Source organism: Meles meles, chromosome 13 (assembly GCF_922984935.1).
Source record: "Meles meles chromosome 13, mMelMel3.1 paternal haplotype, whole genome shotgun sequence".
NCBI classification, from domain to species: Eukaryota; Metazoa; Chordata; class Mammalia; order Carnivora; family Mustelidae; genus Meles; species Meles meles.
Genome location: NC_060078.1, coordinates 30,563,258 through 30,577,485, shown reverse-complemented (window position 1 = coordinate 30,577,485; position 14,228 = coordinate 30,563,258).

The following is a 14,228-nucleotide window of genomic DNA, read 5'->3' as shown; positions in this document are numbered from 1 at the left end:
CATGCAGGTGCCCAGGGCACCCGTCCACTCTGAGGAAGACTGGAGTGCTCAGCCGGCCACTGACGATGGCTCTGCAGCTCCCACTGCTCAGGACACTGAAAGGGTAGGAACGACAGAGTGGTCTTAAACTGTTCTATGGACTCTTCAACAGAAAAGGGAAATAAGTCTGATGGGAAATACAGGTTCTAAAAGTAATGAATGAACAAATGAACGAATGAATGAGTATTTGCTGGGTAAATGAACGAATAAATGTGCAAAGATGAGTGGTGTTTAAACAAGGGCTTATGCAGGGGCGGGGGATATAGAAGCAAGTGGGCATGGCAGGGAAAGAGCAAGTGATGTGAGTTTCCATGAGGGACGGGCATGGAAATCTTCAGTAGAGAGGTTTTTTTTTTTGGTTTTTTTTTTCCTGGCAAGGCAGGGACACAATTCATCAGGGTAGCCTCATTGAGGACAGGAGCTGCAAAGATTGAAGGAGGGGAGGGAATTCAGCTAAAGCAAAATTCCTGAGTCAGGAGCATGTTGGCCCATCTGTAGAACAGCAAAGAGGCTGACTAAACTCAGGTCATGGGTAGGATGCCATAGAGACAGGAGGAAGATGACTGGATCCTATGGGGTGTGCAGTCTCTCTAAGGACTTGAGATTTACTCTGAGGGAGGTGGGGTATTGTTCCAGGGTTTCAAGCAGAGCTGTGGTTAGGTTTGCCTTTGGAAAGGGTCCTGTGGCCACTGCACAGAGAATAGGCTGAAGGAGGGACAAGGAGGAAGCAGAGTCCTGTTAGGGGGCCGTTGGTGGTGACTGAGGGGAGCGAGGACAGTAGCTTGAACTGGGTGCTCAGCAGAAGGATCTGTTGTGACCACAGAGGCAACTAGAGTCCCTGGTGATGATAGGGTGTGAAAGAAAGAAGGGTCAACCATGACCGACCTTGGGGATTTTGGCCAGAGCAATGGGAAGGAAGCAGTAATCACCAGCTGAGGTGGGGAAGGGAACGGAAAACTGGTGTTACAGGAATCCAGAAGCTCTTCCAGCCCGGTCTCTGCTTCGGCAGTTGTTTGGAACCACAGGGCTGGTGCTGGGATCCTCACTGCACCATCACCATCCCCTTGTGTTCACATCACTACATAACGTCAGTGCCCTTGAATCATTAATGTGATATCACCTTGTCCTACAGGAGCTTGAGTCTTCTCAGAGAACCTTCTTGGAAGGATCTTGGAGAATCTTCCTTAGGAAGTGGTGGGCTCAGCTTTTGCTAGAAAGACAGGTCCACCTTGCTCTGGCGGTCAGGAGCCCAAAATGTATTGGCGGGACTGTTTTCCTTATGGAACCTCTAGGGGTTTCCTTGGTTCTTCCAGCTTCTAGAAGCTGTCCCCATTCCTTGGTCCGAGGCCCCCACATCACTCCAGCCTCTGCTTCTGGTACCACTTTCTCTTTAGTAGGGAGATTTCTATAGTAAAATTTGGGGTAAAGGGCTCTCTTTGCAGGAGAAGGACCAAGCAGTGACACTTGTTAGGGGCCCTCCTCAGTCAGGTGTGAAACAATGTACCTGTCATGAATGGGATGTACCTGTCAGGAATCTGACAGGATGTACCTGTCAGGAATCTCTCTGATGATTTAAGAGGTAGACCCACCCCAGCGACTGGGTGTTGGGGTAGTATGACAACAGGTTGGGGGTAGGTCTGGGTCAGAGAGGGAGATCAGAGGTGTCAGGGCAGAAGTGGATCAATGAAGACCCAGCAGTTTCCATTTGGGGATCTTGGGACAGAAAGTTTCATGGTGAGAAGACAGTTTGGAGGGAACATGATGAGACATGGATGGTCTCTGGTGTTTCTGAGTTGAGACATCCAGGGGGTTGTGTCCTAGAGGCCATGGCTTATCAGGGATGGAAGTAAGTTTGGAGGTTGTCAGGGAAGAAATAATATTAAAACAATGAGACTGAAAAACAACAACAATGAGACTAGTTATAGATGAGGAGCCTAAGGAATGAACCTGAGGCACATTCAATGCATGGGACCAACACTGCAAAATTACATCACTCCAGAAGGCACCTGCTGTCTAGAGACATATTCAGTACACATATTCAATACACGCAGAGACATGTTCAATACACACACACACATACACACGTACACACACGCACATACACAGCCCTGACAGCAGATACCTGGGCAGAGCCCAGAAGAACACGCCCATTGTGTGTTCAGAACAGTAGGAGGAGACCAAGGAGACGGTGGTGTCCGGAGTCAAGAAAGACTGAGTGTAGAAAGGCAAGGCTTTCAACTGGATGGAACGGCGCAAGGAAGAATAGGGACTGGAAATGGTTAGATGGCAAGGAAATGCAGGGCGAGCTCCGTCCTCACTGGCTGGTGTTCTTGAGCCGGTCACCAGCCTCAACTACCTCGTAGAGCAGGGAAGGGTAACTAGCTGGGCCCCCGAAGTGCCTGGCACGTGCTGAGTGAATGTCTGGGAAATGCTGGCTCCTGCTTTACTGATTATGATTATTCTCTTTTCACCTTCTCTAAGCCTCCTTGCCTGCTCTAGCCTGTGCAGACGACCCCCACCTTCTTTGGACAGCCCTGACCTCTCTGCCTCCTTCCTCAAGCATTGAACCAGCGGGAGAGCTCCTGAAGCTTTGGGGGTGTCCCTGGGTCTATCTTTCAAACCTGTATCACCCAAATCTCCGCTGGCCCACCATTCTGAAGGTACAGGCTGCCTGGAAGAGCAGGAGGGAGCAGGAAGTCCCCAAAGCCCAGAGGGGTCCCTGATTGGTCCGCGGTTGATGGGCGGGGCTTATTCTGAGCCACACCCCTAGTATGCAATGCCCCTCCCCTAACCTTCCCAGTTTGCCCAGATTTCCGGGGGCGGGGCGGGGGAATGGGGATGTGTTGTCCCACCCTTCTGTTGTGAACTCTTTTGGGGAAAGCTCTCCACAATGTTCCCATGAGTTAGAAGAGAGCAGTGTTTCCCGTTTGGAAAGGGCATAGGCAAGGACACCTCTAAAATCCTGAATCCCCCACACCTCCAGGTCCCTGTGCCTCGGGAGACTCCCATCCACGTTTTCTGGAGAAGAGAGCTCAATTAGCTGGGAATGCGGGAAAGGGGACGCGGAGGGAGCCGCCAAGGGGCGCACAGTGTCGCAAGCTGATTTGCTGCTGTGGCAGGGCTGGAAGAAGCAAATGCTTACTTCTTCCAGAAGAGGGTCTGCTTTCCTTTCTCCCAAGTCCAAAAGGGAGGGAGAGGGGAGACAGGACCTTCTGCTTGCCCTGGGACCAAGATCCTTCCCCACAACCCCCAGACTCCTCACACCTTCTGGGACCCCAGTGAGCATGGAGAGCAGTTCCAGCCAATAACGCAGTAGGTCCCCACTTTGCCCCTATTTCCCACTCAGCAGGGGAACAAACCAAGTATAAGGGCAGAGGACTGAAGTGACCACCATCACTGCCCAAGGGGCTAGGGCTGGGAGGGCCTAGCCCTGCTTCTGCCACTGTTGAAACGGAGGGGGAGGGAGTGTTCATTTTTCAAATCCTCTTAATCCTCTGGGATTCAGGATGGGGAATAGTTTGGGATTGTTGCAGACACTAGCTAATGCCCACCCCCAAAGAACTTTGGGCTTCCAGCTCCAAAGCCCTTGGCCGCTCCACTAACTAGCTGAGGTTTAATAACATTGGAGTGTTTGAATTACATTTGTTATTAGAATTACATTTTTTATTAGAATTAACTTCTACTTTCTGTCTTTGTAGTTAGGATATAAACTTTTCCACTTAAACACTAGGTTTCAGTAATGCACTTTAAATAAGATTAAAGAGGGGCACCTGAGTGGCTCAGTTGGTTAAGGGTCCAACTCTTGATTTCGGTGAAGGTCATGATCTCAGGGTAAGGAGATGGAGTCCCGAGCTCAGCACCGAGCATGCTTAAGATTCTCTTTCTCTCAGGGGCTGTCTCTCTCCCTCTCCCTCTCTCTCTGTAATAAATAAGTAAAATCTTTTTTAAAAATAAATAATTTTAAAGAAAAAGGATTAATAGTTTAGGTGGATTCAATGAAGACAAAAAGTGTGCAGTGGGCACCAGATAAGTCTGGAGACCCTGGTGTGATGGGCGGAGAGTGGGGTTCGAAGAGGCTGGGGTTTGCCTGGAAGGAGCTGGGGCATCTCCCGGACGGCTGCCCAGAGACTCCCAGGACCTGGAGCTTCCCAGGCATAGCCTCTGGCAGACTGGAATGAATTAACACCCCCCCCCCCCCCCAGTTTCACTCTCCTGCCTGCTTGCCTATCCCTCAGGTCTCCTAGAGCTGAGGGCTTTGTTTCTTCCTGGCTTAGATGGGAGCCTCCCTACACACACACACACACACACACACACACACACACTCCTGCCTTTCCTGAGATCTCCCCCTCCCCTTCTCTCCCTAGGCTGGGAGGCCCCTTCGGGAGCCCCTTTGTAAGGTAATTGGATTTCTCCCCTTGTTAGTTTGCAATGAAAATGTCATCTATTGGGGCCACCGCCAGGGAGGGGCCCGGCCCCATTCAGCAAGGCTGGAGGAGCTGTGAAGCTGTCCGGCCTCCCTGCCTCCCAGTCTGGCAGCTGGCTGCTTCCCCCTCCCCCTGCCCCCCACCCCTCTCTGTGTGCCCAGCCTCTCCTGCCGAGGGCTTGGGGTCTAGAGTCTGAGGTCCCAAGGTCACCACCACCCACCGCCAGCAGGCCGGTTTTGGAAGTACTTGATTTTTGGAGTATCCCCCACCCCTGAGTGTGGGTACTTGGGAGGGGCGGGACCGAGGGGAGGGGCTAGGCTTCCCAGAGGGAGAAAAATGCACTAAGTTCTAAGAAGTTAGGGCACCTGTCAGGCAGATGGGGAAATGGCACTGGGCAGGTGCTGGGGCAGAAGGGAGGACACTGTGGCTACCCTTGGGAGATTGTGACAGTCCAGATGCCATGGAGGAGCTATGTTTCCTCGGCGGGACACACCGTGGACTCGGCGCTCACTCCTCACCCTCAGCAGTCCTGGCTGGAAACATAGCAGGGGAAAAGGGCTCGGGATGTATCCAGACATCCACCAGTCCCTCCCCAAGATCTCACCGTTTGGTGAGATCATGCCGGGACTATCGCCAGAGCTTCCTGTGATGGGCGGGATGGTGACTGCCCAAAACTCCTATGTTGAAGTCCTAATCCAAGTACCCCAAAATATGTCCTAATTTGGAAATGGGGTCACTGCAGATGTAATTAGCAAAGATGAGGTCATACGGGAGCAGGGTGGGCCCCTAATGCAGCATGACTAGTGTCGCTATAAACAGGACAAGCACAGACATGAGAGTTCATGCCACCAGCCAGCAGCTACTAGCAGGGAGAGGGGCTGGGAACACACCCTCCCCTTGTGCCTGCGGAAGGAGCCTGGCCTGCCCGTCCATGCCTGGATCTCAGACCTCTAGCCTCCGGAATTGTGAGACATCTGTCACGCTAAGGCACCCCGTGTTTGGTGTTTTATCACGTCAGCCTGGCAAACTGCTATGCTCCCTAACTGGCTCCTTGATGGCCTTGGTCCATCTCCCCAAAGCTGCTGGAGGGGAAGACAGTCGAGACCTGACCTGTCACCCTCTTGCTTCAAAAGTCATCAGTGGTTCCCATCAACTTCAAGGGCAGATTCCAAGGTCTGACCTAGCCCCGCTTTACAGCTCCAGCCCGGGACTCTGTCGCTTCTTCCTTACACCCTAGTCCTCTGCCACGTGCTAAGTCTGCATGTGTCCTGGTGTTTCTCACGGTCTGCAGTGCTGGAATGTTCCTCCTCTGCCCATCCCACTCGTTCTCTTGAAAGATGCCTGCTCTGTGGTCTAGCAAAACTTTCCAAGACTTCCCTTTCTGGGCAATGACCTTGGTTGGAAGTTACCTGGAGTCAGAACACCTCATTGCAAATCCCAGCTCTGATGCTTGCTAACTGTGGCTTGAGCAATTTATTTTCCCTCTTCGTCACAGTCTCCTCCTCTGTAGGGGGAGCTAATAATAGCTATGATCTCAAAGAGATTGTTGGAGGATCGAATGAGTTGTTGGTAGCTGGTCTTCCAAGATAGCTGCCAATGAAAAGCTGGTTCTAGGTAGACACAGAAGAGGTCTAGCTCTCCTGCTGGAGGGGAAGCCACCAGAGCAGGTCATTGAGGAGGAGGCCCGAGACTACACGGAGAAGGAGCGAGGACCAGCCAGGCCGACATTCGGGAATTGCAGTCGAGCCTCCAAATGACCTCAGGCCCAGCTGTTATTTACTGCACCTGCATGAGACACTCCAAGGAAGACACGCAGAAGAACTGTCCCGCTGAACCCAGGCATCCCACGGAACATTGAGGGATAATTAAGTCACTAAATTTTCAGATGGGTTGTGACACAGCAGAAAATAACCAAAGCAGAGTTAAGCAGGTAATAAGCTAGGAACTCTGTCTGGCTCACAGTAAGTGCTGAAGGTGTTGGCTCATTGCCACTTGCCCTAGAATCCCATAAGTCTGTCATTTACACCCAGTTCTTAGAGACAGGGGCAGGAGGCCAAAGGAGGAGAAAGGAGCAATCAGGACAGGCACCCTGGGGAAGGCGGTTCTTGATATGGGTTTGGTTGGAGAGCTGATTCCTGGCTTGCCGCTAGAGGCAACCAAACCAGTTGGAGTTCCCTTCTCCCAAAATGGTGTGGAGGTTGGTTTCGAGGTCACTTCCACCATCACTGGTGACCATGATGCCCTGAGCCTCCCATATCTCCCTTACTGACCCCAGTCCTCCATACCCATATAAGCTCAAGACTTATTCTCCAGAGTATCTCTAAGCCTATGGCTCCTGTGGGGCAGGAACCAGCCCCGGTTAAGTGCTCTGAGGCCTTGGATCCAGGGCTGGTTTCTGAGGGAGGTGCTTCAGACACTGAGTTGGCTAACGGGGAAAATGTTTCAGTGGGGAGGAGGTGGGTAGAAGCCCTTAAATCACACCAGATATTCTATAATAAGTTTAGAAAGCAATAGTTCCTTTCATTTATTGTTTGGTTACTCCATAGTACTATTCATATAAGAAAATCAGTATAAATACTTGATGATTTCCATTTATTTATCAGATTTTTAGACAAAGAATTGCTTTTCTGTCGTCCTTCAAAAGAAACACATTAATTTTGTGGGGTTTTTTTTTTCCTTTCAGTATCATTATGAACTCATGAGTCAAATATCTGATTGAATTCAATCCATTATCATTATTGTCGTCATTGAAACTCGAATTGTCCCATTTTGGCCAGTGGAGACCTCTTTTAGTTGGCTCCTGGGTCCCTTTGATGTAACTTTAACAGTTTGATAAACTTATCTCTATCTAGTATAACAAGATGTTCCCGATTCATCTTGGATGTTTCCTATCCCAAACTAGGAATCTTCTGTTTCTCGAAAGCCCTGATTTCCTTTCAGGGAAGTAGGAAACATTGTAATTCCAGTCCTAGGAATACTCACTGCTGCTGAGTTGGTCATTGTTTCTAGATGTTTTCTGTGAACAGCGATAGGAAATGTAAATTAAAAATACATACATTTTTTAAAAAGATTTTATTTATTTAATTGACAGAGAGATAGAGAGAGAGCACAAGGAGACAGAGCAGAGGGCAGAGGGAGAGAGAGAGAAGCAGGATCTCTGCTGAGCAGGGATCCTGAAGTGGGGCTCAATCCCAGGACCCTGGAATCATGACCTGAGCGGAAGGCAGCAATTCAACCAACTGAGCTACCCAGGCGCCCCAAAAATATATAAATATTTTAAGATGAAATACTTCCAACAGTTTCATACTGGTTCTTCCGATTCAAATCCAATATTACAGAGTCGTTATTTAACCTCTTCTGTATTACTCCAGTATCTCCTTGGTCCATATCAGGATTCCTAGTTCCCAACAAGCAATGAAGGATTAGAATAGCACATAAAGATTTGCTGTACCACATTCGGCATACACAACAGTATCAGAAGAGCAATCCTATTAATACCACAACTAATGTGATTACTGAAAATGGTTTAAACTATCTTTGCATATGCTCCCACAGTCTTTTCCTGCCCCCGTGATCTGTTGCAGACGGTGGAAGGAACACGAGACCAGTGGGAATCAGCCACCCACCAATGAGGAACGTCTGTTTGGATCTTTATATGAGTAAGAAATAAAGTTGTATTGTGTGAAGCCCCTGAGATTAAGGAGGGAGGCTACAGCAGGGGGTATCGCCTTCTTAATATGTAACCAACTAGAATTTTAGCTCGTTAAAAGCTTGGCAGGGAGCCTGCTTCCCCCTCTATCTCTGCAGACTTGTGATCTCTGTCTGGCAAATAAATAAATAAAATAAAAAAAAAAAAGAGCTAAAAGCTAAACTGACTCAACCTGGCTGGCTGAGTCAGTAGAGTGTGCAGCTCTTGGTCTTGGGTCATGAGTCCCAGCCCCACGTTGGGTGTGGAGATTACTTAAAAAAAAAAAAAATCTTAAAAAAATTTAAAATAAAAATAATCTTTTCATCATTGAATTAAGCCAGTGAATTAAGATTAAGTGAATACAGCCTATAAAATCTCTGCTTTTTGAAATTTTTTGAAATTTATTCTTTGTGACCAAGTAAAGAATACATTTTTGTTAATGTCTTATATAGTTTTACATGAGACAAAACAATGCCAGATGCATATATAGGTACATGTAAGTTGCATTTACGTATGTATATAAGATGCATTTAGGTATGATCTTGTTATTTTAATTATTCAGATCCTCCACTTCCTTGCATAGTTTTGTCTACCTAATTGTCAGATTCTGAAAGCTTTGTCTTTAGGTCGCCAGCATGACTGTGGGCTTTTTTCAGTTCCTTGTTTTTCAGCTCTGTAGTTCTGGAAGTCTTTACTCTGCTTACTGAACTGCTGTGTAGTTCAGCACATAAAGGTTTACGGCCGTCTTATGTTATTCATGGGGAGGGAGTTTCTCTTCTAGAAACGGTATTGAAATTGATCTATCGACACACTGTAAGTAAATCTCCTAACACTGGACTATGGAATGAAGCCCTCCTGAGCTCTGACACATGAGCTTTGGTTCCTTAATTTTAAGTGCTGTGCAATATTCACTGCAGAAACATATATATCATCAGGAGTCTTCTCTGCTCTCTTTTGGTAAACTCTTAGGAGTTTCCCCATTTTTCACATTACAGTGTTGTAAGGGAACTCCTTGTAACTACTCCAAGGGCACCTATGTGAGCATCTCCAGGGCTCGCCCGCCCGTGTACCCAGGGGGGTGTCACAGGCAGCTGAGATTCTGGTGTCTGAAGCCCAGTGCCTGGGTGCCTTTACCCTTTATTCTGAAATTCATAAATATTATCACTCTCTCTATAAGCAATGAGGAAAGTTAGGAAGAATTGCCATAAGGCTTACACATTTTCAACTCTACTGGATTCTCTCTTTTCAGTCAAGAGTTTACTGCTTTTATAACTTTATTGCCAGTTTCCTTTATTCCCTTCTCCCGCCCCTCCGTGTGTGCACACGTGCATGTGTGTGCGTGTGCGCGGTGCGCATGTCTGGTGGGAGGCAGAGAATGTGTGTCACTCAGGTGAGCGTCCCGTGGCCCTCATCCTTGTCTGTTCTTGGTACTTCTCTGTCCTTGGGCTTTTCCTTTGCATCCTGGAAATGTTTCTCCATCTGGTCCCTTGTATCTTTCATTGGAATTTCACACTTTCCATTCGACTCCCAGTTGCATCCAGTGCAAATTTAAGCAAGTCACCATATTTTTGTTCATCACGGTCTCTCACCACAAACTGCCCTTCCTTCATAGAAGCAGTATTCTCTTGCAACTTATAGAGCCTGAAGTACAAATATTCTAATTTTGTCAGTAAAATCTATTGCTGAGGAAGATTATTCTCTGGGTTATGTACTCATTTGCCATCTTCATTGAGCACCTGCTATGTGTTTGTGAGATGCTAGAGTGACAGTGGTCATACGACCCAGCCGGAACCCTCTGGTCCTCCTTTCCTCTTTGCTGCACCTTTTTACATGGCCCCATATTTTTCTCTTGAGGACTCTTCCTGCAATGAAGAGTTCTTTTCCCATCTTTTGTCAAATGCATGGATTGCCCCAGCTTCCACATGGGACCCTCAGACTCTGAGGGAATCTTCCTCACAGATCTAAGGTGGGAAATGTTGGGATATGTGGTACTCAGCCATGCCCCGAGCCAGTATTCTCAACATTGCTGGTTCCCCTTCCGGGTGTGAGACCTTGTGCTAATCCTCCAGACGTCAGCTATGAGCCTTTGAATGGGATCTGTCTTCTGCTCCCACTGCCCGCTCTCTGATTGGCCAGGTCTTCCCACTGAAGTTGGCTCTGAGACCCACATCTGCTGCCACAGGGTCCAAATGGGTTGGAAGGGATCTCTACTGGAGGTCCTGTTCTGGAGACTGCCCGGCATCGCCCAGGTCAGCATCAGGAGGACAGCAAAGTTTCATACAAACAGTTTCATACTGGCGCTTATGGCTATAAGTCATAAAACCCCATCCAGGTGGCCCAGCCTCTTGTGAATGGCATCTTAGTCTGGGTCCTTGCTAGAAGCTTCTATAAGATCTTCCCCCAGCACAGACCGAGTTTCTTAAGTTGATACAGATACTGTTTTTATTTGTAGCCACTCAGGCTTTTCATTATGTATTGGAAAGGGGAGAGGCAGCCATGAGGAGGAGGGACATAGTTGGAGACGGAGGAAGGACACAGTTGCGGGAAGTGGGAGGGGACACTGTGGCCATCTGAAGGGGTGGCAGGTGGGGTTAAAGAACATCCTCACATCTGGCATGATTACTCCCTGAGCCATCACATCTGGAAACCATTAGATGTTCCCTCTGGAGAGGAGGGAGAAGCCCTAAGAGAGACATTGATTTGACCAGGTGGACAGCCCTTGGCCCTCTGGGGTTCACAGATGGAAGGTTCTGGGGCCCACTGGGTCCTGGTGGCTTGCCCAGCACGGGTGTCACACACTGCTGGCCATTTCCATTCCCTCAGTGAACACCCACTGTGCACGAGGCAACATTCACTAAGCAACGGGGGAGACGGCATTGCGTGGGGCAGAGCTGAGCCCAGTCTGCCAGCGGAGGAGACCGCCAACAGCAAAATAAATCAGTAAAATAGGGGACACCCTCTGGCCTCTAGCAATCTACACCCACAGTCTCCTGTCACACCCCACGGACCTGGCCAGGTGGGAGTAATTATAGTTCTTTTCCAGACAAAGGAACTGCCCTCTGGAGTGTCCTCACTGGCTCATTCTGAAAGTTAAGTCCCTGCCTCTCTCCTCAGGCTGATTCCAGGCCTTTCCGTGGCCCTCTAAAGGCGGAGGCTGCCCTCGGAAGGTTGCAGGCTGTGCTGCCTGAGCAAAGGAGGCGTCCTTCCGGTGGGGTCCTGTGTGGGATGGGGAGGGGGACACTGGAACCAACAGGTGAACTTGCTCAGACGCAGGCAGAACACAGAGCGATTCAAACCCTGGCTCCTCCCTTTGTTCCACTAAACTGGCCTCTCTAAGCCCCAGTGTCCTCACCTGCAGACCGGGAATAAGGAAGCACCCGCCTCGTTGCTCTGTCAACTGGACAGGATGCCACTTACTAGTGCTGGCATCTGGCCTCGGTTTCCTAGCCTATAAAGTAGGGTTGGAAAGTCTCGTCTATGCCAACTTCACAGAATGGTCACTCATTTAACGACTATTTATTGAGCGTCTACTGTATGCAGGCAGTTATGGTATTTTAGGCTTCCTCACCCGCAGCTCAGTCCTTGGGACGGGATGGGAGGCGCACTCCAGCTGCTGCTGCGACCTCCGGCGGCGGGAAGCCCAGGCTTTGAGGGGAGGAGAGGATGGAGGGAGTTCGAGAGCTGGGCTCCAAGTAGCGGCCGGCCGCGCCATCTAGTGGCAACATGCAGCCATGCCGGAAGACCTGTGCCTTCTGTCTTTCTGGGCTCTCAGGACTGCAAATCTGGCTCCCTTTAGGGGCTCACCAGGAGCCGGTGCCAGAGCCAGCGATCCCATATTATTTATGGGCGCTTCCCAGGCCCCAAGAAGATGGTAGGCAGAGCAGGGGCTTGGAAGGAGCCAGCCTCTGGGGTTGCTGGCAAATCCTCTTGGCCTACAATTTACTAGTCTGGTCTCGGTTTCCTTCAGGCTGGAACAATGTGTGGGAGCAGGGCCTGCCTGGGGTTTATCCCCCTGTGCGGTGTATCTTCCCAGCTCATCCTTTCCCTCATTCAGCCACTCTGAGCTGCTACTGTGTGTCAGGCACTGGGCTGGGTGGGGCGGAATACCGCGGGGACCGACATCTCTCTGTTGCATTCCATCCAGGACACTGCCTTACTTCCAGCCTGCCCTGGGGCTCTTCTGGGGCTGAGGGTCTGAAATGCCTACTTGGAACTCAAGCATGCACAATTTAACGTGCAGGGGAGCTAGGCCCTTTGGGGGCCGCTCTTATTAGGAGCTGATGGAGAAATGTTTCCTGCTTTCATCCTGGGGTGGGGAGAGTTCATTCCCAAGCCTTTTGATGGGGTCTCAGGGGAGTGATCAGCCCCACTGCAGTGGGAAGCAATAACACATTCTTGTCTTAGCTTTCTCTTCTTCCTTGTCTCTTTTTCCCCTTGTTCCTCACTCCTGCTCCCAAATAAATTACATGTATGAGGCACTGGTCTCGGGTTCAGCTTTCAGGAGAATCCAAGCTCAGACAAGCAGTGAACAAAACACACAAACATTCCCACCTTCACGGAGCATTCACTCTGCTCACAGACAGGAAATAAGCAAGGCCAACACGCACAGAACAGCTCCCTAGTGATAAGGGCTGGGAGAAAGACAAAGCCAGGCGGGGATGGGGGGGGGCAGAAAATTAAGGAAGGAGACAGCCATTTTATTAAGGGTGGCCACGGATCTCTCACCAAACAGGCGACATTTGACCAGATGAAACTGAGAACCAGCCATGCAGACATCTGAGGGCAGAGCCATCCAGGCAGAGGAAATAGCAAATGCAGAGGTCGGGTGCGTTCCAACAGCAGTCAAGTCTGGCTCCAAGGTCATTGGCCTAAGCAACCGGAAAGATGGAGTGGTCATTCCCTGAGATGAAGAAGGACAGCTACATGTGTGTGAATGTATGGATATGTGTGTGTGCTTGTGTGTTTGTATTGTATGTATTATGTGTGTGTTTTGTGAGTGTGTATATATGCATTGTGGGGGGTTATGTATGTATGTATGTATGTATGTATGTATACACACACACACACACAGAGTCAATGAAACATTATTCAACCATAAAAAAAGGAGGGGCACCTGGCTGCCTCCGAAGAGCATGTGACTCTTGATCTTGGGGTTGTGAGTTCCAGCCCCACGTTGGGTGTACAGATGACTTTAAAAAAATTAAATAAAATATTTAAAAATAAAGAAGGAAAGCTTGCCACTTGCAAAAACATTATGCTAAGTGAAATAAGGCAGAGAAAGACAACTATTGATCTCATATGTGGAATATTAAAAAAACCCAATTTATAGAAACAGAGAACAGATTGGTGGTAGGCAGAGGTGAGGGTGGGAGTGGGTAAAAGGAGCGAAAGGGATCAAAAGGCACAAACTCCAGTTAAATACGTCCTGGGCAATGTACGGAATGGCACAGAGACTATAGTTAATAATACTATATTGCATATTTGGAAGGTGCTAAGAAAATAGATCTTAAAAGTTCTCATTACAAAAAAAAATTAACTACATGTTGTGATGGATGTTAACTAGATTCATTGAGTTGATCATTTTGTGATATATACAAATAGCGCATCATCTTGTACCTCTGAAAATAATGTTATGTATTGCTACATATATGGATATAATGCTATTATAATGTTATATGTCAGTTATATCTCAATTTTAAAAAAATAGTAAGTGAGGTGATGGATGTGTTAATTAACTCAATGGTGGGGATCCTTTCATAGTGTGAATCAAATCATCACATGGTACACTTTAAACATGTTAGAATTTTATTTCTCAATTATACTTCAATACAGTTGGAAAATAAAATTATTAATAGAATGAAGAAATTAATAAGCGAAGCTAAAAAAAAAAGGTGAATGAGAGGCGAGGAATCGGACAGAGTATGGACACTTTTTCCAAGTGGTTGTGGTAGAGGGAAGGCCAAAAATTGAGGGGTGAATGAAGGGAATTGAGATCAAGAGGTTTGCTTGTTTGTTTCCAGATAGGAATAGCATAGCTTGTTTATACACTCATGAGAATGATCCTGCTTGTTCTTTAA